At 33.4% G+C, this 25,912-nt stretch overlaps 1 protein-coding gene across 3 annotated transcripts in view; it reads right to left on the minus strand.

Moving 5' to 3' along the window:
- The window catches only part of LOC149418994 (uncharacterized), a 491,041-nt gene that overhangs the window by 125,845 nt on the left and 339,284 nt on the right, over positions 1–25,912 (minus strand). The gene's annotated exons all lie outside the window — the stretch shown is intronic.

A 25,912-nucleotide genomic window follows, 5' to 3' on the forward strand; every position in this document is an offset into this window, starting at 1 on the left:
ACACAATGTGATGCTATTTTAATGAAGGTATTGAGATATTTGTGGAATATTATATAAAAGATATATTTCAAGAAACCCCTCAATCCTCAAAGTTACAGGAATAAAACCCATATAATTTATTTTTTTGAGACCGAAATACGAGAACACGATAGAAGAAATTCGTAAGAAATATGTTTAACAATAACTGCTTATTAATGATATATTTCAGTCGAATAAGCCCTGCCACAGCAGAAAAATATTTCCTATATAATATATTCGTAGATGTAAATACATCGAGCTCCCCTTAAATATCTAGAACCGAGGATATCCTCCCAAAAATAATCGACAAAATGATGAATATTAAATAATCAAATTTTTCGCTGCGGAAAAAATATTTTACCACATTGTTCACGAAAATGGCGATCAGATGGTTGCAAATTTAAAAAAAATGTACATATTTAAATGATTAATTAAAAATAATATTAAGGTACAATTTTTGCGTCTTTTTTTAACCTTCAGACACGGATTAGATAAACATCCTACTTTGAAACTGTACAATAATTGTTAAATATATTTCTAACCACATTTTGGAAACAAATCAAAATTTTTACATAAATAAAGGGTTAAAACTTTCACAATGATTTGTAAGATATTAGAAAATATATATTATTTTAATGGCCATCTACTAAATTTATTTTCGTTCATAACAAACAAATACTTTGTGATGTGGCATTATAATTTAAAATAAAACATTCACTTAGTAAACATCATTTTCAATTTATATTCTGATTGCCGACATGGTTTCGCTACAATCGTAGCTTCTTCAGGGCAGTATGACGATACTGCGGAAACCCGGTCGGCATTAAGAATTAAAATAAAAGTGGTTTTTTCCAAATTATAGTTTTATTTTCCCAATACATAATACATTTGTTATTACATGATATTTTTTTATTTATATTATAAAAAATAAATATATGTATATTATACGATTTCATAAATATGATTTGGAGAAAGTATTAAACGTCAGTTAAATATTGTTAAGAACCTAAAAAAACGTATTTTTAATGACAATCTACAGTATATTTTTTCTCGATTTTTTTGTGGTTGTTCCTTAATTCTGTTTTTTTGATTTTATTTTGCAAATAAAAGAATTTTCAACAATAATTCCAAATTAATCAGTTCTTTTTGTTATATTTTTTTTATTATTACATGTCTTAATTGTCTATTATTACATATAATTTTTAACAATAATACCTACATAATCAGCGTTTTTTGTAATATTTTTGTCAATCTTACATCTCTTATTTGTCTATTCTTATGTGGTAATCTTCCACTTACTTTGTGTCCTGATGAAGGATACTTCTCGATGAAATTTTTTTAAATAAAAACTGTGTTTTAACAAATTTCATTGAGAATAGATATTAAGTATTTTACGCAAATTTAATTTAAATAAAAATATTTTATTAAAAAAAAGGTTTTATTTCTTAGATAACAGTTTTTTTTTCAAATCGCATTGCTTTTCCGATGCATTCTAAAGTATTATAATATTTGGCAAACCAAAACGTGCTACCTATTGTAAAGTCATCGATAAAATACCATCAACTATTTGAAAACGGCCACTCCAGAGCAGTAAAGGAAAACTTTCAAGAGAGCGGATGAAGCGATTTCCCGGGTATTCATTATTTAACGATCCCCATACAGGAGCGAGTACCAGAAGGAAAGCAGAGTAGCAACGAAGCAGTAACCGGTTACGAGGAACAGTTTCGACTTAACCACGGGATATATTATGATCTTGTGTGTATGGAACTGCGGACGACGAAACGAGTACCATTGTAGGGGGAACGCCCATCACTGGTCGGGAGATTCGGGAAGTGGTCACTATATCGGTAGGTATGCCTACACAACACTCTGTTATATAGAGATGGGGTATCCGATGCAACGTAACGGGTAGTAATCATAGTAGACTTGGTACCGGACGGACGTTCATAATTTACATTTTTTCCTTGTTTATTTATAATGGACTCTTACAGATGTTCTAACAATTAAAAAAAAAACAAAGTTTTAAAAACTCATTTTTTATACATATAAAATGGTACAAAAATCTGTTTAGTCAAAGGTTTCAGAATCCCTAAATAATATAAAATGATGAAGTTATCCACGTCTGTCTGTTTGTGCGCTTATTTCTTCCAAACTAAGCAACGGATTTTGATTGGGCTTACACTATCATTTAGTGAATTTCTTGCGGAAGGTTTATATATCCAGTGATAAAGGATTCAATTAGTTCAATAATTATTTTTACATATTTTTGAGCAAAAGCAGGACGTTTTTTTCCGAAACTGACAAAATGTCTACTTCAGCACACACTATCTTATTATTTAATCGGATTATTTAGGTCAAAGTGCTAAAATAAACCTATAGCAGCCTTATTTTCCAGAGTGGCAGACATGCTCAGAATCACAGACCAGAATACTCGGATACTCTCAAAATTAGATCACGGTTACAACCATTAATTCATAATCCAAATTAAGTACCTTTTTTCTTCATATTTTCTTTTTAAAAAGAAAGACAATCATTCCCGGTTTATCATTACGAATAAACTTAATTTTTTTTTAAATCTCCTACAACCACCACAGTAAGCTGAAAATGTTGCTTGTGTTGTGATGGAGGACTTAGCCAGCCGAGGAATTGAGCACACTACGCGTGGGTACCCAAACGCAATGTCAACTCGGCTACCGACCTAAATAGTAAATGACTTTATCCGTAATAAGTGAACAGGTCTAAATACCCAGGTACTTTCCGAAATTCATATACCCATTTTCTCTGCCCTAACCCACTATTTCCAGTAACACGACATTCCCCTAAGAGGCTTAAATTGTTTCACTTCAGCTTGGAAATCTTGCGATGTAAAAAACGGAAAATAGTATTGTTTCGAAAGAAATACCCAAGAGTTTTGATGTGATATCATACGAATAAATTTTGTCGAAGCTGATCACACTGCTGCAAGTTGCAAAGGATCACTTTCTGCTGACGCGAGACAGAGTGCGTATCAAGTAATGCATTAGGTAGCTCGCCCAATGGCAACGTGTAATGGAAAATGTTTTTTTATTATTTTTGATTTAAATAAAATCATCGGATTGAAAAACAGCATGTTTTACTCCAATTATACTCAAGAATCTCAGGTAAAAGTGGTTTGGGTGCGTACAGCGTCGTATACACCCTGCATAAACCATTTTCATTATCTATCATCCTTCCTTACACTTCGCAAAATAACTAGTTATCTGACTATCACAACGTTTCCGGGCAGAAGTAGGCAGATAAGATAGACTGCCACGCAATTCTGTCTCCGCACACTCCTTGCTTAATTCACATTCATATACATAAACACATCCTCTTCTGTTATTCTGAGTACTCTGACTATTGACAAGATCCCGGTTGAAATAGTTGATCCAGTCAATAATGTTTTATTCATTATTCAATTAATTAAATACTTAATTTATCTGTAAATAATGTTAAATTAAAATAGGAAAAAAAATAACGTCAAGTCTACTACAAGTAAATGTTAGTTGGAGATCGAAGGTAGTTGGGGTTAAATTTCAAGCCGGGGTAGAGAAATGTTTAGTTGCAACAAAGTTATCCCGGAACTGCTCGCTAAATACCCGCTGTTATTTTCACTATCAACTTGGGATGGCTACTTCGGAACATCAGAACTCGACAGTGAGAGCAGAAAATGAAATAAAAGGAAGAAAGTCCTGTTTTGCGCTCTGCGTTTTGAGAGGAAAATTATTCTAATAATACTTTATTAAAAACCGTAAGAGAAAATGTGAATTAGAGTAAAACTCTTGTAAATAGCTGGGAAATTGTATTTAAATGACGCATTAATTACGTGCTTAAATTTAAATTAAAATAAACCATTTTCGTAAAAAATATTCCTCTGAACAGTCTCACACAGATCCACTAATGCCCTATTTTTAGGCAGCATGTTTCAAATTTATTTTTCAACTTTGGACGAAAATTAAAAAAGTAAAATTTCAATATAATAATGTATCGGGACAAAACTGGGGCTCCCGATCTTTATCGCTGACACGTAGTACGGCATCATTATCTACGAACGCAGGACATCGTAGATCTCATACTGGTTACGAAAATTATAAACCAACCAATCAGTGGCCGGCCTATATAAGCGTACGCACGGCCTTGAATGAGCAGATATCCAAGCCCTAGGCTCAATACCTGATAACTGATTGCGGGATGTGTCGTCCCTTTTAGGAGGTTAAAGAGTGTACCTAGAAGATTTGTGTCCACCGAATATAGAGACAACGCGCCTTGTCGCCTTTCCAGCGAATTTAGTTATATTATTTTAATAACTGTTTATGCTTATTTTTACTTTTCCTACAATAAAGTCTTTGTTCCGAACTCTCTTTAAGGTTAAGTTCTTTACAATATTAAAACATAATACAGATTAAAATTTTCAAATATGAAATCCGATGGTCGTATGCACCTGTTAAACTTTTTCGCTCATAACAAAACGCAGATTTAAGTAAGATTTAAATTGTTTTTGTTGTTAATTTAATGTGAATACCGCACAAGTGTCCCAACCGTCGAAGCCAGTGAGACTATGGCATTCAATGGAAGTATGTTCTGATGCTGAAGGTAGAAAAGAGGGGAAGGATATGGGGAAGAGGAAGCTGGGGAATTACCTGAATATTCAGAAGTGGACACCAAACACGGCTGAAGCCTTTTCAAGAATGGTGAGTTCTGAACGGTGTTCTTATACCAGGTCGATACTGAGTGTATATACTGAGGACATGTAAATTATAAATATTATTTTTAATTGATAAATTGTTAAATAACACAAATTTATCAAATAAAATTTTCTTGTACACGCCGGGTATTGAACCTTCAGTTCTTTCTGATTAATGTTTCGCAAGCCCACCGTTGCCGAAAACGTATGTATATACACAAATACACGCAACCCTTAGTATGTGTTTCAATAAAATAAATGATTTAATTTTTCATATAAAATGTCGTTCACAAACTCCTTGCATATTTACAGCTTTGCGCAGTGGATAAAAAAACTTCGTAGTTTTAATGAATTTTAGGAAAACTCGGCAAATATTTTTGGGATATTTTCACAAAGCAATGTGTTAACTGAATTAATACGCGTTTTACTTGAACTTAACAAAATGGACGAAGTTTTCGTGTTTTATATCCCAAAATGTAATAACCATTTGTAAGTTTTACAAAAATGTTAACTAAATTAACCGTTTTATGTGTGGTTTACTGTTATTTTCCTCTGCTTGGCAATTCACTTGGATGATCAGGAGATTTCAATTATATTTTGGTTCGTTCGAGATAGCTGATCTATTTTTTATCGTACTGTCGTATACGGACTCACGTTTTATAAGATGCTCTAAGTTATATGAAGATAGTGGTAAAATTGTTTGGAGAGAAATAAAAGTATAAGAAGTTCAATCACTAATAAACAGAAACAAAGTTTCCTATTTCCACCGTTCTTCCTTTCCCTACTCTCTTCAACCTCATAACATACCCCGATTGGGGGTGTAATAGTTCCACTGGTTGCGGACAGTTGGGACTCTTGTGCGGTAGAATAAAAGAAAACTTAACAATAACACGTAATTTTTAGCATTTTTGGGTAAATTAACCCAGTTAAAAAAAGTGAAAACCGCATGAGAGTCCCAACCGCTCCTAACCATCTGGAGCTAGTGAGACTATGGCATTGCCAATTGGGTTGTTGTGAGGAAGGAGAAAAGATGGGGAAGAGGAAAATGGTAATAGGAAGGTGGGCAAGTACCTGGCTATTCCGATCTAGTCGCCAAAGTAAGTATTGAGTAAAGTATGACAATATAAATTTGTTTTTCAGGGAGTGATAAGTCAAGGGGGTAGTGGGGAGGGTAGAAGGGAATAAAGGATAAGGATGAAAGAATAGGAGTAGATGGGAAGGTAGAGTGTGATTGTGTATTGGATTTACATTTTATGTCCCATATAGTCGAGTAAAAAATATCATCGAGGTAATAATTTCAGTTGGATAATTGAAGAAGAAGATAATACTAATAAATCAAAACGAAACATGAAACAGAACAAGACACATAAAAATAAAAAGGAAACGGTCTCAACTGGGAATCGAACCAAGGAAATATTTAACGTAATTTTTTAACGATCTCATATTTCAAATTCAAAATTCACAATATTATGTTGCACTAATTTTTCCCATATAATTTCCCATTAGTTAAATTAATTTGTGTTGGTTTATATGAAGGAGTTCTGTTTTCCTTTGGTCTTGCAAAGGGGGAGATGAAAAGAAGGTGACTTGGAATTATAAGCGCTGAAAATCGTTAGGTTAGGACTATTAATTATGTTATGTGTGCTTTTAAATAAAGTTACCAAATATGCCATATTTCAAGTTAATGTCTGTATATAGCTAACATGAGATCGAAAAAAACGGATGTTTAGGTAGGTACGTCAAGGCTTCATAGTGAGGGTTCAAAAAGAAGAAGAAGATGGTTTTAAAGGAAGACATACAAATACAAACGTAAGAGGGAGCGCGTTAATATTAAAAAAAACGATAATAATTAAGCGAAAATTGTGAAAATATTTAATAAAACACGACTCTTCTAAAATATAGCAAAAATCTCTCACTGTGATTTTTTTCATACCTACAACCTTTTTTTTAAAAATGAAAGTCAAACGTTCCCAGGTTACGAATAACCTGACAATATTTGAAAATCTTCTACTACCACCACAGTAAGCTGAAAATGTTGCTTGTGTTGTGATGGAGGACTTAGCCAGCCGAGGAATTGAACACACTACGCCTGGGTGGGACCCAAACGCGATGTCAACTCGGCCACCGACCGGTCGAAGCATATTTATATATTGTAGGTTTATATTTATATATTGATAATATATAATCCATCCATATTCGAACATGAAATATGTGTGAAAAACAGTGTTTACAGGCACTGATGGTAATACAGGGTGTCCGGTGGTAAAGTGCGCTAACTTCGGGAGGTGATTCTAGATGATGGTAGAAGTAAAAAAAAATAAAAACTTTTTTTGAAATTCAAGTGTTCATTTTTCCATAGAAGAATATTATTCTTACCATACAAACAAATCTAGTTTTTTTTTCCGAAAAAACACGTTAAAAGAATTTTTTTCTTTTTTACTACTAAAATCATGTAAAATAACCCCCTGAAATTGTCGCATTTTACGCCCAAACACCCTGCATGACCCATCAGATGCATGCGAATGCTTACCTTGCGTGAAGGAGGCAAAATTTTATGACCGTTTCGTGCAAGATAGTAATGGAAGAACGTAACTTAGACAGACAGTTGTTGATCATAATTTTGTACATTGAATATGGAATAACACTTTCAAATTTGAATGGAAACAAGTGTTCTTTTTATGTAGCATAATAGTCTAGCACTCCGTCTCACTTGCACTTGCCTGACATCGTAGATATACATTCCATTTGAATTTCGTAAACATAATTTTGTGTTGGGATTTATGCCCCGAAGAGGCAATTATTTGGATCACGAAACGCAAAACACGCCCACAAGGCACTTCTTGTGTTATTCTTTATTCTTTTGGCTTAACATAATGAGAGCAGTTGTTGCTTTCTGTCACGCTTTAGAATCATTATTAAAACAAATACATGACGGGTTGCTTCTCAGAATTTTAAAAATTAAAAAAATTCAAGTTCTGTGAAAGTTCTATTCAAGTTATGTAATTATTTCAATTATATGAAACAGCTGTCCAACAATCACATAATAATAGTATTTCATTAGAACTTTTAAGAACTTGAAAATTAACTCTGAAATTTGATGAATTGTTCAAATTCTTTGAAACAACCCATACGAAACCCTTGCTTCTTTCCAAAACTACATTTTTTTCGTATAATTTTTTCGTTTCGCCGCAATAGAAGTTTAACATAAAGTCTGGCTTGAAGACTAATTGCATAAATTTACCAAAAAAAAAACTGCCTGCAAAATAAGGAACTATTGTTGTCAAAGGATGACTTTTTTGTTTTCTGCAAAATCTTTGTCTTCAGTATGATTTCATTAAAAATATTTTCTTTTAAATTTAAAACAAGTATTTTACCATAAGAATTAAATTTGTTCAGTAACTTACAAAAAAGCGAAAAAAATCTTAAAATTAAATAAGTTTTACATAAATAATATCTTGGGTATTATACCGGTACGGCATATTTCACTTTAAACTTTTTAAATGTAAACAGGTAACCTTTAAAATGTTATACCGAGTGTTTTTATTTAAAATTTTGCTAGAGAACTTAATCAATGTGATATGAAGAACTAAAATGAAAATTTGACATTTTATAATATCACATTGTGTCTGCGAATGGGTAAGCAGATTAGTTCTCAAGCAGTAAACCAGATTCCGTACTTAAGTTGAGAGAACCGTCTACATGGACTTTTTTATACAAAACTTTTGAATTTATGACTGAAATTACAAAAATAATGTGAATAATTATTTTGTAATCCATTCAAGATATTAACTTCACCTTAATTATCTTGTACGGATGTAAGGTGTTTTTAATATTTTTTTGTTTTAGATTATTTTCAAATAATAATTGAATTTTTCATGATTTTACAGAAAACTTCAGAAGTAGTAAAGAGCAATAAAATTTTTATTTTTTTTATTTTTTATAAATATTTTTATAAAATATAAATATTCATCCTAGACTAGCGGAAAAGTCAATAGATGTCGCACATTAAAATAAAAAAAATAAGTTTATCTAAAAGACGCTGTCTAGATTGCATTTAGTTCGAGTTGAATCTTGCGATCATACATAAAGGTAGTTGTCAAAAAAAATATGCGGTGAAAAAATGAAGACAATGTTGTTAGTTCTTATTCAAAGTATGATACAGTTAAATGTGACCTAAGGGGATAAGGTCCCATTAGCTCAGTGGTAGAGCGGTGCCCCGGCAAGGCAAGGGTCCTGCATTCGATTTCTAGTTGTTACCGTTTCTGTGTCTTGTTCTGTTTCATGTTTCGTTTAGATTTATTAGTATTATCTTCTTCAATGATATTATTATTCAGTTTGGTTGAGTATTTTGGCCTCAAAAAAAAATTATGTTTTTATTGTTGTTTTATGGTTTAATTTATTAATATTATTTTATGGCATACCTTTGTAACGTCTCGCTCGTTATCATAAACGACGAATGCAATGGAACGAGAGGTTACAATGGAAATATTATTACTGTGATCACAATACATGTTCATATTAGTAATGAAAGCATCCAAAGTAACAGCTTAACAGACTTTTTTGTAGTACAAACATAAATACGAACATTTTTGCTACGCATTATAAAAAATATTTACTATACAGTAGCCTAGACTGTACACAATATAGTAATATAGATCTGCATAAATTTCTGCAGGCGACCAAAGAAGGAACCGATAAACGAAAAATCATTTTTATCCATAATATCAACATCCTGTTTAAATACCTAGTCAATGTGTACATACACATTTTTTTAAACCACTATAATGTCGAGAGTTTCGACCATCAATTTGGGAGCCACTTTTGGGCTGGAGCCCCGCAATACTCGATAAACCGACTAAATTCTGTGCAAAGGAGAGCGGTCCGTCTGATCGACAATCCATTGTTAACAGATCGATTGCCATCTCTAATGATGTTGATGTTGGCTTCATGAAAACGGGCTGCTTCTTTCACTCATTTTTGTATAAGACTACTCTAGCCCCTACCTTAAACCGCCTCACAAAGTTTCCCAACTGGGTGGCGACATAGCTCTCCTGTCTTTTCATTGTGCATACAGGAGCGCTCTTGTGTATCCTCAGTGGAGATGCCATAATCCCACTTACTCCGGACAGTTGTGACAAAAACAAACAAGTACGAAGTTTCTGACTAAACAGAAAAGTTTATACATTTGTGCAAAGCATAGAAAATGGAGAAAGAAAAGAAGCCTTTTCTCTATCTGTGCGTAATTATAACCATTACGAAAGATATTAATGAAAAACGGTCGTAATGACAATATATATTAATCTACCCAAATACGACTTTCAGATGACCCCGAAGGACCCGAAACGTTTGGGCGCAATAAATTTATAAATGAAAATCATTACCATAAATCTTTTTTATCCGGAACATATTTCTTTTATTAATCTTTGCCATTCCGCTTCCCGGTCTTGGATAATTCCAAACGATTGAATAAAAACAGAGGGTAGAAGATTAACGTTTTGTCGTATCAGTGAAAATTCAGAGTGATAAAAGAACTCTGTGGAAATTTAATCCTTGCAAAGTACTCCTGAATATGTGGTAAAGCCTTCTACGATTAAATTACGAAAGTGAAGATTGAACATAAACAATAGCTGATTAATAAAACCTACTGGCAGATAAGAATTATGAGATTTTTTTATAAATGACAAGTGGTTCCCCCGCAATGCTTCGCTATTGCCAATATCTTTTTCGGGTGCCTCTGACTTCTTCCACCATTAACTACTATATACTTTGGTATTATACCTGGGTTGTTACTGTTAAAAAACTACATTACATCAATTTTAATTCGACGACATATCTCATTACGATGCAGAGATATTGAGTTAAGTATTCCTCGGGCGTCCCCGATATCTTCTATTGTTTGAACATCTCTAAACACTCCTGGTACTAATAACAACAATCTTTTAAATTTTCAGCGATATCGGTCGACTACTTTTTGAGTTTTACGAGCACAAACTGGCTGAATTTTACAGGGTTTTCTAATAAGAGGTGTTATTTTGAATAGCCCGCTATTTCGGTAGATGTTACTTTTGAAGCTGTCATTTTTCGACATTTGACAAGTAAAAACTATGCCATTAATAAAAATGGAACGACAAGTGCTTCACCAACGCATTAAAATTATTAAAATTCACTTGAGTGAATCAAATGCAAATCATCTTGAGTGATGAGGCCCATTTCCACCTCAGTGGCTTCGTCGACAGGCAAAATTGTCGCATCTAGGGCTCGGAAAACCCAAGAATTATTGTTGAAAAGCCTCTCTATCCTCAACGTGTGACTGTATGGTGCGGTTTATGTCCGGTGGAGTCATTGGACCTTACATTTTTTAAAATGAGGCTGGAGCAACAGTTACGGTGAATGGATTGCGCTATCGAGAGATGATTAATGATTTTTTATGGCCGGAATTGGATGGTATTGATTTGGACAACGTTTACTTTCAACAAGACGGCGCTACGTGCCACATAAGCAACGAAATCATTGATCTTTTATGATTGAATATCAAAATAACACCTCTTATTGGAAAATCCTAATATTAAGATTAGAAATCAGTTAGAATTTGACTCAAACGTGTAGGAATGTTCAAATGTGTGGTCGTATGTATTTTTAGATGAGAAATTTGAAAAAAAAATTTCGTTGAAAAAATTATTTTTTTGGTCCAAAACTATACAATATTTAAAGCTGGAAACAACTAACTTTACAAAATTCCATTAAAATCAGTTTTCACGATCAGTTCAACGATTTCGGAGATTAGCATGTACGAATACAGTGACAAGTGAATTAAGATTAGAATTTATGAGTACAACAAGATTTGTTAGTTATTTAATTTTATTCAGTAGTATCAAAAAATAATAATAAATAATATAACTACACTCGCGGGATAGGCGACACTGCGCGTTTTCTCCGACTGTATTCGAAAGATAAAGAATTCCTCTAGGCACTCTTCAACCTCACTGAAACGGATGATACATTTCGCTTTCAGTATCAGGTATTCAGCATAGGGCTTGAATGGATATCTGCTCATTCAAGGCCGTGCGTAAGCTTATATAGGCCGGCGACTGATTAGTTGGTTTATAATTTTCGTAACCAGTATGAGATCTACGATGTCTGATCTTCGCTGAAGAGGACAAAGCATATCGATGCCGGTGGTATCAGGACTTGAGCCCACAACTGACACAGGGCTTCTGCTTGGTTCAAGGCTGTGCACTCTCTTTTAAAGATATTGTATATTTGTGATATTATATAATTATATTGTTATATACATTGCATATAGGTAGTACATCATTTGGAAAATGACGGGAGGGTGAGTCACTGATTAGTAAACTGTGAGCTGTATGCTTTACTATGGTAAGCATACATTTGCGAACCGAAACGTGAATTGAGCCACAAATTACGGGAAAGGAACAAAGCAACTGCAAGATGCGTTTCGCGCCTTTTCATTCCTTTCCCATAAGTTGAGGTTCAGTTCGGCAGTTTGGCTCGCGTGTATTACGTTGCATTATAGGTCTACGATGTCATTCGTTCGTAGATAAGGATGCATATTGTGTCTGAGCGAGAAATTATTCATGTTAATGTATGCAAAATCAACTATTTCAAGTTGGATAATTCCTTAACCCATCGGACAATTGCAATATGTAAATAATCGTCAAATTTAACTATTTGGATAATAATTTGTCAATTTGATCAGTTCTTTGTCCAATCAGACGATTTCCATTTGCGAAATGTCTTCAATATTGTCAATTCGGAAGATTCTTCACAACATCGCTCGCCATAAAATCCCGTACAGTCGCTCACACGAGACAGATAATACATTATAGTATATAAGTACGCATTTAACGTATTATAGTACGCACATTGTACGTATAGTCGAGGCCAATAAGACGTGACCTCTCCGAGCGATATTTGAAAATGATGTTACTGTCTACAACAGAAGAGGCGGCCAAGTAAAATAGGGATCTGCAATGGTCACGCAGCTATCAGCTGAAAGATCCCATAAAAAAATGATTTTCATGCTCTCTCTCACCCCGACACTTACTCTCCCCCCTATGCCAGAGTTTGAGACTAGAAGATAATATATAATCTACATAGGCCACGCTCAAATACCGCATGAGAGTATAGTAGCAATCGTCATGAGACTAGCATGATGAAGAGTATGTAACATAAAAAAACATCTTAGATATCGAACATAACTCTGGTTTGAGGGATGTACTTAACACCCCTTTGGAGCGGAAAGGTTAATTTAAAAGAAGAATAAATGACAATACAGAACTTGCGAAACAATTCATATCATCTTACTGCATCAACTACATTTCTAAATTAAATTTGATAAAGGCTCATTTTCCGCTCCAATTTTTTTCTTCATCTGTAAGCTTTGTCTTTAACAAACTTTTTTTTTAACATTGAACAATTTTCTGAAGGTTTCTCTAATGAAAGCTTTTACGCCGGGGTTTTTCATTTAGCGAAATCTCGTATTACCTTAAAGCACTCTGTTTTGCTGTGACCACTTGAAGATTTCAAGATATCGCTCGTTTAAAATATTTCCGTAGGAATCTTTGCGGAAAGAAATCTGAGCGGGGCCTGCTAAATAATCAGTAAATATACTAATTTAAGCTAGTGAAAAAATAATATTCACAGGCAAAGAAAAAAAATTACTATAACCGTTTGGTACGAATATTAATATTGAATATCGACGACAATCAAATATAACCCAATCAAACGTAAGTAGAATTATTTTAAAGCTTTTTAAGGTCATTTTACATAAAAATATTATTCAGTCATGAAATTGAAAAATAAAAATATTGATATTTAAAATGAATATCAACGCTCCTTTTGCCAATAATCTCCTTATGAATGTAATAGTATCGGAGGATAAAATGGCAAATGTAAAATGAAAATTAATTAAATAGGTTGTTTTTTTTTAATTAGTGTTTTTTACGTGCAACGTCGTGTTTTTTCCAAGCTCCAAAACTTAAATTTTCATTTGAAGCCAAAATAGATAGATAAGGATAGTTATTAAAAAAACATTTTTTTCCGAACTACTTTAACTAGAACTAATATAAAATAAAACGAAAAATTTGGGTTCCGACATAAATCGGTCGTCTGAGAATTAAAATAAATGAAACTGTTTCTTTTAATATTTTTTTTTACTGACCAGTTATTAAGTACTTCTTGCATTATAACGACGTGATCGCTATAAATCGTTCAATTACCAACTGCCCTATATCGGCAACGAGCGATAAATTTCGACGTAACCACCGACGTAATCATCTCGCTTGTCGATCGCCGACAGATATATATAAGTGTTAACGTGCCTTGTGATCTCACACAAACTGAATTGTACTGCAAACAATAGTGTGAGTCTCACTAAAATCACCACAGGAGAGGACTAAAGCTACCGTCAGTACGCTTTATTGTGTAAATACTCTGTTTTGGTGTGGGGCATTCAAATATTTTCCCTGGCGGGATAGTTGGCAAGTAAAATCTTGTATATATAATTTTTTAAATGAATATCTGCACTGTGCACGACACAAATATATTATGTATAATTAATTGCGTGAGATACACGTCACGCTTAATGTATAATGAGGTCATCTCCTACAATGATATTAAGTGTTTTTTATAATTGTATCATTTTAATTAGATCACACTTTGTGAAGATTTTAATTTTCAAAATTAACTTCTGAAATAAAACGCGACAGGAAACTTTGTTTTATAGCAAAGATTTTTGTTTTGACTAAACCTTCATTAGAGCTAAATTTGATAATAAAAATTGACATATCAAATATATGACACACATAATCAGTATACGTCCTTTGAAATTTGGAATTATAGGATGGGGCTCAGGCACATTAAATCACATACAGGGTGTCCGGGGGTAAAGTGCACCAACTTTGGGGGGTGATTCTACATGACAGTCCAAAAGATAAATAACTTTTAAAAATTCCAACTTTTAGGGGTGCTTTTCATGTAAAAAGGTAAAATTGATGCAACGTGTATGTCAGGCATTATTATTTTGCGTCGTTGCCAAACTACCGTCCCGCGCCTACTGCCGGTTCCCTCAATCAGTCTTGAATTCAATGAATACCGTGCGTTGTCTTAATAACTTGTATTTTATTCGCAAAGTGATCCAATAATGTAATAAACCTAGCAGTGTTTGACTTTAAAAACTTTATTGTTATTATCAAAACTTGCTAATGTAGTATCTGGTGTGTATTTTGAATAACTAACATCTATATTCAGTGCGTGTTTTCTCTAGACATTCTTTTTTAGACTACCTAAATGCTAAAATAGTGATTTCTTTACCCCAATTTTGTTATTTCATTAGTGCAATAATGCCTGAATTTATCAACGAAGAAACTCAAACGCCGCCCGCCGGGAATATGCACGTCGTTTTTCAAATCGAATTTTGCCTAAAACTCGTATTTTTGTTCAAACGCATGCACTTATTCGAAGACCTCGAATAAATTTGATGTTAATTTACCACTGGCGGACGAAAACATCATCTTGGCTACAATTGTGAATGACCAAACATTTTCACATCGTAGAATTTCTGCAGTGAAATTTACAGAAAAGTTTTATCTGTGATCTCTTCAAGAAATACCACCTGCACCCGTTCCATTATCGGAACGTGACGTGTAGGGTCTTCTGGAACGTGACCCCGTACCAAGGATTGCATATTTTCAGTGCCTACTCCGAACCCGAACTTCATTGTGAGCATCATTTGGACGGACGAGGCCAAGTTCAAAACCGAACTGGTGTGATGAACCTGCATTACTTGCACGAATGGGTAGAAGAAAACCCACGCTCCATAAGGCAGGTGCACCAACACACCAACATGTTCAGTTCACAGAAATCATTAACAATAAATAATGGTACCAAATGTGAAACCACCTAGATTTTATTCAAGACATTTATGAACGACTTTCCCGCATTTTTGGAAGAAGTTAATTTACGTAGAAGACGTGAAATGTGGTTTCAACAGGATAGAGCTCGATCAGGGAATAGATGAGCAATTCCCTGATCATTGGATTGGACGTTGGAGTCATTCTCCTTTGGCCGGCGCGGTCTCCAGACTTGATGCCGTTAGATTTAAAAAAATAAAAAATAGATTCTTCGAAACAGTTATTCGTTTTTACTCCTACCATAATGTAGAATCACATCCCGAAGTTAACGAACTTAACACCCCGGACACCCTGTATAACGATAAATCTGATGTAGGTATGGTATTTATGATTAAGGACCATATGAAAGGTCCCCGTAAGGACGTCAAGAACAGAAAAGTTCGACGTTTCAAGAATAAAAATAGTATATGTAAATAAAATTCTGGTTAAAAAGAGGCAAACACCTAATATAATCATGAAACAAGAGCAATGCAAATATTTACACCTAAGTCTAATACTACCATTGGACAAATAAGCTATTTTTAGTTGTAAAGTTATACAACAAACTAAAACAAATAATAACTGCATTGAGTACATGAATTTTTGGAATCATCGGAAATGTCTGACAAAGAACTTATTAGTATTTTTTTTTAAATTGGTTTATTTGATTATTTAGAATTAACTTCACAAGCGCCATACATGAAAGTTATTGACAGTAATAGTCCAATATGCAAAGAAAGGAAAAATTAAAAGATTACATAGGTTGACAAGAAAAATAATACACATTAGTACTAAGTTATTAGAGAAATAAAGAAGAAAAAAAAAACAAAAACCTGTTATGCAATGATCTCAATAATATAAACATTTTTAAAACGTTAAATCAGTAAAAAATATATTTCGATAGAGGCATATTAAAAAAATCAGCTATCATTGGATTTCAGTTAATGGTGAAAGGGGAACCTTTTTTTGCATCACGTCTCATCTAAATATAATATATCAATGGGGTGCAATTTTTTTTTAATTGTTGGAAATTCTTACTATCTTGTATTATAATATATTTGATAAAACCCAACATTTTCATAGCCCTGTTAGCGATATAAGTTAAATGAGTTACAAACATTGTCGTAGAAGATATTGAAAAAACCCTACATAAACCATGAAGTTGTACCATAGAAGTCACTGAAATCCCTCAATCTAAAATCTAGTTCCTCTCAGCACAGGATCTTATATTGAGGAGGACTAAGAAAATATTCCACTATTCTTTTATATTAACATATCATAAAATATACATTCATGAAAAATAAAAAATACCACACAGTAATTAAATAAAATTAAAATCGTCTCTTATTAAAAGTGAGGGAAATTTATTCGATCTTTAACACGTATACGAATCAGTGTTAAGACTGCTACAGATTACTTTGATTTACACAATGATAAAATAATACAAAACGTAGGTATATATTTATAAAGCAGACCTACATTATTACGTTATAACAAGGCAGTATAGTACTCGTATGTATTTGCTCCCTTGTAATCACCCCGTGCGTGTATTTGTTTATGTGATAACGTCCTCGCCGGCGTTACGAGAAACGTCCTCCGTAACTGTGTCCTGTTTTGATGAGGGTGGGCGAATAAAGGGATGATATTTATTTAGGACTCTGGTACACCTGAAAGATGACAGGTGACAATGATGCTGGGTACTCGGGATTGGGTACAGGGTGTCCCAAAGAAGCAGGACAGTTTAATTAGCCGACTGATGTACGAGGATCTTTAGCATAATTGTCATGATTTATGTGCGTGTTCAATGAATGCGCGTATTATTTTTAAAGTAAATGAAATTTGGAAAGAGCGTTAAATGTTTTGTCGCCTGAGACTTAAGTACGACTGATAAGGATTTTGAGTCAATAATTGATAAGGAACTTTTATATGGCAATGGAGAGATGAAGTCCGAGGAAGACATGGCACTACCAAAGAGTCAGAATAATAGAAAAGTATGTATTAAACGATATATGAATGTGAATGAGGCAAGGAGTGTGTGCCAAGACCGAGTTGTTTGGCGGTGCGTCCTCTCTGCCTACTCCTGCGAGGAAACGGCGTGATGGTTAGTTAGTTAGTTACATTAGGAAGGCTGAGAGTAATTAGTTCAATCACACGTTTGACTATACTTTTCATAAATAGAGCGCCAGGTGATTCTTCCAATATCCATCGCCAAACATGGAATCAATACAATATGAGCTCAGGGTGGAAAATAGATTCTCTTTCTCCCACAAGATCGTGGGGACTGCTTTTTTGTATGGTAGATGAGAAATAAAAGAGTGGAATTGCAATTAAAACATATCATATTTCGAAATTTAAAACATGTAGAGAATATACAAGACATACCTGTAGAACTGTAGACCATTAATGTTAAACCTGATTCTACCCTGAACTAATTTCATGGACGCAACGAGTCAAGATTCTTAAGAACAGGCCGGAGGTTTGCTGGCCGGTAAAGCCTCCGACTTCCTCAGCTGCGGTCAGGTCTGCTAGTCATCCATCCCCTGGGGTGGCTGTACGTACTGTAAATGAGTTGACCATGTGTGTGCTCCATGATCTCCATGTGGTAGGTAATGATGAAAAGACTCCCAAGTCTTGATAAATAACGGCTTTAAGGTTGCGAATAAAGCATGTGATAGTCTACTAATCATCCTACATCATGGATGATAATGGATATCGCCAATAAACTCTGATTACGTACGGTGAAGGTCGGTCGCGTGGCCGCCATTATGAAATTTGAAATAATATATTTTATGATCTCCCGAACTTTAAGATATAAAACTAGCACAATCATATATTTTAAATATAAAACTAGCACAATCATAACTCGATCGGCCGTGCAATTAATTTATAGTAAATTAATTAATGAATACACTATTTAAGTCACATTTTAATTATTTTCGAGTAAATCAAAATGACGTCGTCCCAGTCGGCGTCAAACTAAGAAGTCAGGAGCGTTGCGGTCGTTTTGTGTTGCTTACGGTAACATAGAACGATACAATAATATTTTACCGACCAGGTAAATATTATAATTAATTAATTTTATAGGGGTCGGTTTGTTTGATGTTAGTATTGTTTAACTTTTTATTAGAAAATAATATTTTTTTTAATCTTAAATAATTATTTCATAAGATGTATAAATAAATGTGTTTTCTGATTATAAAATTCGTCATTTTAAATAGTATTGTAATGAGATATTTGAATCCTATCGTGAGATATTGGTGAATCATTTAAATTTACTGAATTTAAATTTACTGTTCTTTTTACAAATAGAACGGCGTTAGTGCGCCTCGCAATTTTTACTTCATATGGGTGTTTAAAATTTCACATCGATATAATGGACTTGTATTTTCTCGGAAGGAAAAAATTTGTTACCTGTTTAAAATTTCTTACCTGTTTGTTTATGTATGTAGAAATACCGTATTGCGAAATCCAATCCTCTTGGAGGACGTTATTTCAGTATTATAAGATATTGTTTTCGGCGTTTAGTTTTGGTGAAGCCATCAAGCACCGGATACCAAGAACAATTAAGCTTAGCCCCGTCGTCTCTATTAATATTAATGGGGTTTTGGGAGATTTCACTTGCCTCTGTAATTAGGCATGCTCGATGCGTTTTGGGTCTTCTCAGAACTTCAAGAACAAATCCAAAGTAATGACTAATGACCAGTTTCAATTAAGCTCTCGGTAATTGCCGATTTGTCAGGATGGCCGTTTTTGTAGGGTACTAAATAAAGCATCCAATATATATATTTTTGAAGAATTATGCCATGTTTACAAAAACGTTTTTAGCGATCGCTATATATGTGCCAAATAATATGGGATAAATTGAGATCTGGGTGGACACATTGACTTTAAGCCGCAGTAAGCAATTTCATATGTTTCCATATTAAGGTTTTGAGGAATGGTATTAATGAAATATTATCTTAAATGTCGATATCAATCGCTCGAGTGGATACGCATTCTGGGCAAAGCAGAATACATATGGTAGTTAGTCCCAGAATTTCTGCACTAAAATAAATCCTGACTTCCAGTATTCAGTAGTGGAATTCGAAAGCTTATCAAAACAGGCTATTTTGTAATATCAAACCATTAATATATCGCATTGACGCAGATAATAGACCTCGAGAACGTTTCCTCTTGGGTTAAGAATAACCAAGTCGAATTCAACGTTTCATAGACCCAATCATATCTGATTGTATCTAAAAGGGATCGAAATGATAATCCAGTCTCCTTCAACTGAAAAAATCTTTCCAATGTGCCTTCCATTGATATGCTTGGTGTAACTCTAAGTGACCAGCTCAGGCACGGGGACTCCATCGAAACCAGAGTCAAGTTAGCCTCTCAGAAGCTTGGCGTACTGTACAGGGCCCGCAGATACTGCAGATAGTACACCACTGCTGACCCTGCACAAATCACAACTGTTGGATTTGGCAGCCAACTCCGGTCTGGAGCCCCAAAATACCTAAAAAAAAAACCCTACGCAGAAACGGCCGGTCCGTTTGATAGATGCCCCTATATTAACAAACGGATTGCATTCCTTAGAGCACAGGCGTCAAGTAGGTATGCTGTCGTTGTTCTACCCGTATTAAAATGGAAAGTACTCCGAGAAACTAGCTTCATTGAGCTCAACATATATAGACGGTTGACATTTGTCTCATGAGACCAAAAATATTGAGTTAAAACGTTTGGCTGTGGAACGATTGGCCAGCCTCTGTGTTTCCTCCCTCCTACAACACTGGTTCTCCACACTCTTCAAGACCCATGTTAAATCCTTATTCTCCTGAAAACTTCCCTCCACACGGCATCCCCAAACATTACATAGGCCCAAGAGAAATTATTTTCCTCAGGGCATCCTGTGTGGAGTAAACGTAAGAAAAAAAAATCGCCAAAAATGATATTTAAACCAAACCATTCCCTTACATTTCGAAATCCAATTTTCCGAAAAATTTATTACGAGCCTAAGAAAAAAAGTCTTCCGTACGCTAACAGATTCGCAAATAACCTATTTTGCGTAGGGTTCATCGATTCCGTACCTTATGTTACAGACACTTTTTATTGGGAAATTGCGAAATTACGCTGAACCAATAACAGAATCGACGAGTTACATCGAAGTTCAAGGGTCAAATAAATAGATTCTCAAGGTCTGTCAGAAACAGCTTAGGTACCTAGAAAAATTGCTGAACGATTAAATTTTATTTTTCCTCTGAACTCCATTCCTACCATAAAGTAAGTCAATATTCAAATTGACTTAAAAATGTCTTTAATTTCCGATACTAAGAAAATTTTCAGAAAAAACACATTTTTTTCGCTATAATAAAGTTCTCGTTTCCAAGAATCAGGGTAATAAATACATAACTTTTCTGTATAAATATGGGTTTAAGTGTTTTAAATGCCTTATTTTTAAAAACAAAAGAGTTGAAAAAAACTCGCTTTACTGGTTTGATGTTTTTTTATTGCCTACTGAATTAAAATACGGCATTTGAAAAGTGGAAAAATTCAAATGAGTTACAGTCTAACGATTCCCGGGATATTTAATATTTAATTGTTCTACGCAAACAGGGCTGTCCAAAAAAATACAAAATGTAAGGTAGATTTTTTAAGGAAACTATTTTTTGATGACACATCATTTTTGTTGGCACTGCAATCATGGAGTATTATCATATGGATTATCACCGGTAATGGAATTTTAAAATGATAGGAAATCGAATTGCAATAAACAAATCCTCTTACATACTATGATTCTTATACGAAGTAAAATCCCTTATAGAGTGTTTTTTTAATTCCCTGCCTCTCACTCAAGTATATTCAAAAGATATTTTAATTGATGCATTCGATAACCAGGATAACATTGCACACACAAACTGGAGTCGATTCAAAAGATCGTCATTACAACATTATTTAACCAATCTACAAATAAACGACATTTGGGCAAAGAAATTAGCAATATTTCTCTATAAAATTATTTAATCTCCCCCCTCTTGCAAAAAAAAACCATTAAAGAAATAACCTACTTCAAAATAAGTATTAAAATATGGATTATGGACACGGGAAGGAAGAATATATATAGAATGTTGCAAACTAACAAAGATTAACGATATGTTATGTTTTTCCACTTTACATTTTTCTTGTATAATGTTATGTTATGCTTTTCTTCTTTTATTTCGCTGTTTTATTTACCTATTATTATATTTTGCAACAAAACTTTACTTCAAATAAATCAACAGTTATATATATCATAAATGTGTGGTGAGCAATTTTTTAAACTTTTTTTTTATGTTTGCATTCATTATTTTAAAATTTTGAAAAATATGTATTTATTTCTGTCAAATTAGTGAGCTATTATATTATCACCTTTCAAAAACAGGTTTTAGTTTACGTTAAGAAATATTCTAGCTATTTGGAATTTTTTTTTCAAAGCGGAAATACACTCGAATTATCCGACCATCTGATTGCGTCTTTTAGAAATATAATAGTAAATATGCCAGAGGTCTGAGAGGTTGATACAATTTTATTATTTTCATTCTGTATTGTGCTAACCCTTACTTTTAAAGTGTAAGCCCAAGGATCAAAGTACTTACTTTTATTAAAATTTAACTCCAACCTGGAGACATTCGAAGCAAAAATAATTAGAGAAGATAAGGTAAGTTTTCCAAAGTTCGGAGTGTTTCTGCGAATTGATTCATTCGAACATTTGCGCGATTTCGGTTATCTAAACATTCTCAACAGTTCGAAAGAGAATGACAATCGCCAACGTTATTGTCATGTTAATTTGTAAGCAAAGTTACAAAGTTGCTTTATTGGTATTTATTTAGAAATCCGCGCAGATCCACGAAAAATCACAAGATATTATAATTCCAATTTTTAAAAAGATAATAATAATAATTTTCTATTAAAATATTATATATTAGGTAGGTAATTTATCGCTTTATTAACGAATTTGTTCTAACAAACGGTCTTAATTTTTTAAATATTTTTAAAATTCAAAGCAATTCCGAGTTCTATTTAAAGTTCACTGTTACGGAGTTACTGACAGAACCTAAATTATTTAAAGTTCACTGATCTAGAGTTACAGACAGAACCGAAACTATTTAAAGTTCACTGATCCAGAGTTACAGACAACCTAAATTATTGAAAATTCACTGATCCAGAGTTACAGACAAAAGCAAAATAATTTAAAGTTCACTTATTCGAAGTTACAGACAGAACCTAAATTATTAATACTTTTAATATTGTATATTAAATTTTCTATGACAAAGATTTTAAGAAAATATTTAAATAATCATGATGATTAATTTTTGGAGTATTAAAATATGGAAAATATGGAAAATATACAGAATACCGTATTGCTAACTCCTTCTTTGACCAACTTTTGTACAGGTTTACAGTTTCCATCATCAAGACAGATGTGTTGATTTTGGTTAAGTGTATGTATATGTGTGTAAAAGTCATACCGTGTTGCAAACGTTAGTCCTCTTTGGATTGGTATTTCAGTAAATTGATTAGTGAAATAATGTGGTTTTCGGCATTTTGTTTTGGTGTAACCGTTAAGTTGCAGATACTAGATAATTGATATTATTTTAAACGTTGGCTGTGGCGGATAATGAAGGCCTCCGTGGTCAAGGGGTAAGACTCTCGACTAGCTATTCGCAGGTCGCAGGTTCAAAACCCGCTTGGGGTTGATTAATTTATGGTATTTCATAATTTTTTAATTGAAATTATGTATATATAGTTGATACACTTGCGACACGTTTAATAGTGGAAGATACTCTCTCTAAACGTCACCGTTCGGACATGGAACGTTGGTTGAATGAGTTTAAGCCATGTTTGGTCACCAAATTTGAATAAGTCGGTTCTACTCCACCATCATCTTTCCCCTCTCCTCATTACTCCATTTGGGGATGGTATAGTCTCACTGGCTCCAGACGGTTCGGAGCAGTTGGGACTCTTGTGTGGCATTCACATAAAAAGAGGGAGAAACACGATAATACTACCAATAATTCTTACTATATCTTTGGTTTTATGAAACTATGTACACTCCATGTTAACCTTTTAGTCATTACCAATATTTTAATATTTTTTTTTTTTTTTGAATTTATGATTATCTTATAACATTTTCCAATAATTTTATTTAAACTTTGTATTCTTATGTTTTTATGATTATGTGCATGCATGAGTATACGTATGTGATTGTATGTGTGTATGCATATGAACATATATGTGTATATATGCGTATGAATGTATGTGCATATATTGATTAACAGGTATATATACCTGATAATCATACATAAGCATATATATGTACCCTTCTCAGAACAGAAATCTTTTAGTTTGGCGGGTTTGGTACTTACTTGTTTGTATATGATAATGTTATTTCTATAAACGCCCGGGTTGCCGGCAAAAAAAATGTCGGTGAATATCTCATATGACATCCCGCAAATATATATAATGGTGAAAATATGAATATGAAAGTAGCTGGGTGCGAGATATCTATGGCATTCCATTCTTCTTACCAACCCTTACTCAGAAATGGCGGGATTTATTTATTTGTTAAGACATACACAGTACAATTAGATATTTTTAGTTATTACATAGTTGTAGTACCTATTACGTATGTCCATAAAATATCATTACGTAATTTCGCCTGAGATTGTTATAAAAGGAAGGAAGTGTGTGGATAATAATAAAAAATAAATGAATTGAAAACAAGAATTATAATAAGCTCACGAATTGTAATTGACTGTTAATAAATAGGAGTTTTGAAAAATGATGTGAAAATATTTTTGAAATATGTCATGCTAAGAAATTTAATAAGTTAGTTTTGTATGTTAGAAAGGAATCATGAAAGATGTCTAAATGTAGTAATTTTTCGTAATGGGTGTATGTTGTGATTGCGCGAGTAATAACTGAATTGTTTGCTGCATTGGTATTGTTGGCTTCAATATGGTTAAATATATAATACGGAAAACATACGAAGCCCTTGTTCGCTGTATCCTTGTATTCAAGGATACAGCGAACTTCTATCATTTGGTCCCTTCTGAATCAAACCATATCCTAGAAATAGAAAAGGTACAGGTAAATGCGCCATTTTTGGATGAGAGAATATAGTTATGTATTATGTATTAACAAATTTATCATTTATTATTATTATTTATTATTTTGTATCTTTTTCACAATGTCATTTAATGTAATGAAATATTTAATGTATCAAAAAATATGTAAACATTAATTCATGTGTCAAATACGTCTGCCTCGACACAGGTTTATACTAGTGAGACAGACATCGAAAAAAAAACCTATAAAAAACTTTATATTGATAATAAAAAAAATAAAAAATAAATATTCATTCTTGTATCCATACTTGTTAGAATTGCTCAATTCGAACACCTAAGAAGCACGCCGATAAATATTTTTAGGCAAACATTTTTTAAACTTATCTCTGGAACAATACTTAATCCACTTATAGTGGAAAAGGTTAACTTAAATGCGTCTAACATTGATCCCATGCACTTTTTGTATTTCGAAAGCAAGGACTTCTACTTATCAGAACTGGCCAAAATTATCAACAGAACAACTCAACTGTTTAAGGCGACACAAGACATTAATGGCAAAGGTTTGCTCGACGCTCACATTTTAATTATTTCTGATAAACGTATTACTAAAATCTCAAATGTTTCTAGAGTAATCCCTATGGATGCAAGTTATTAATATTTAATACAGTACCTTAGTATTAAAATATTTTACATAAAAAGGTTAAAAAATATTATTAAACGTTTTTAAACTATAAAATTAGCTTTAAGCACCAAATTTTATTTTTTTAGACGATGAATTAGTAACTTCCCGAGGGATCCCTCTAGAAACATTTGAGATATGTGTAATATATTCATCAAAAATAATTAAAATAAACCCCACGGAAAGTTCCATTTTCATTGCCCGGTAAGGCAAAGTCGACCGTAGGTCCATCCATTACCCTGGGTCGCGCGCCGAATATTGTTTTTACACGAGTTCATCACTTACGCTTTAAGATTCTCAATTTATTTTAGATATTTGATGGGAAATTCAACCACAGGTCTGTCCAATACACAAAGCCACGCATCGTATATTTTTGTGCACGGCTGCTTCACGTACGTCGTTAAGATTCTGTTTTTTTTTGGGAATTGTCTCGTCTTAACGATTCGGCATTGAACATTGACATTTTCAACGTCATTTACAGACAGTTCAGCAACTATCTTTTGACGTATGTCACAAA

This window comes from Hesperophylax consimilis, chromosome 12 (genome assembly GCF_061612785.1).
Source record: "Hesperophylax consimilis isolate HC1 chromosome 12, BYU_Hcon_1.0, whole genome shotgun sequence".
In the NCBI taxonomy this organism is placed as follows: Eukaryota; Metazoa; Arthropoda; class Insecta; order Trichoptera; family Limnephilidae; genus Hesperophylax; species Hesperophylax consimilis.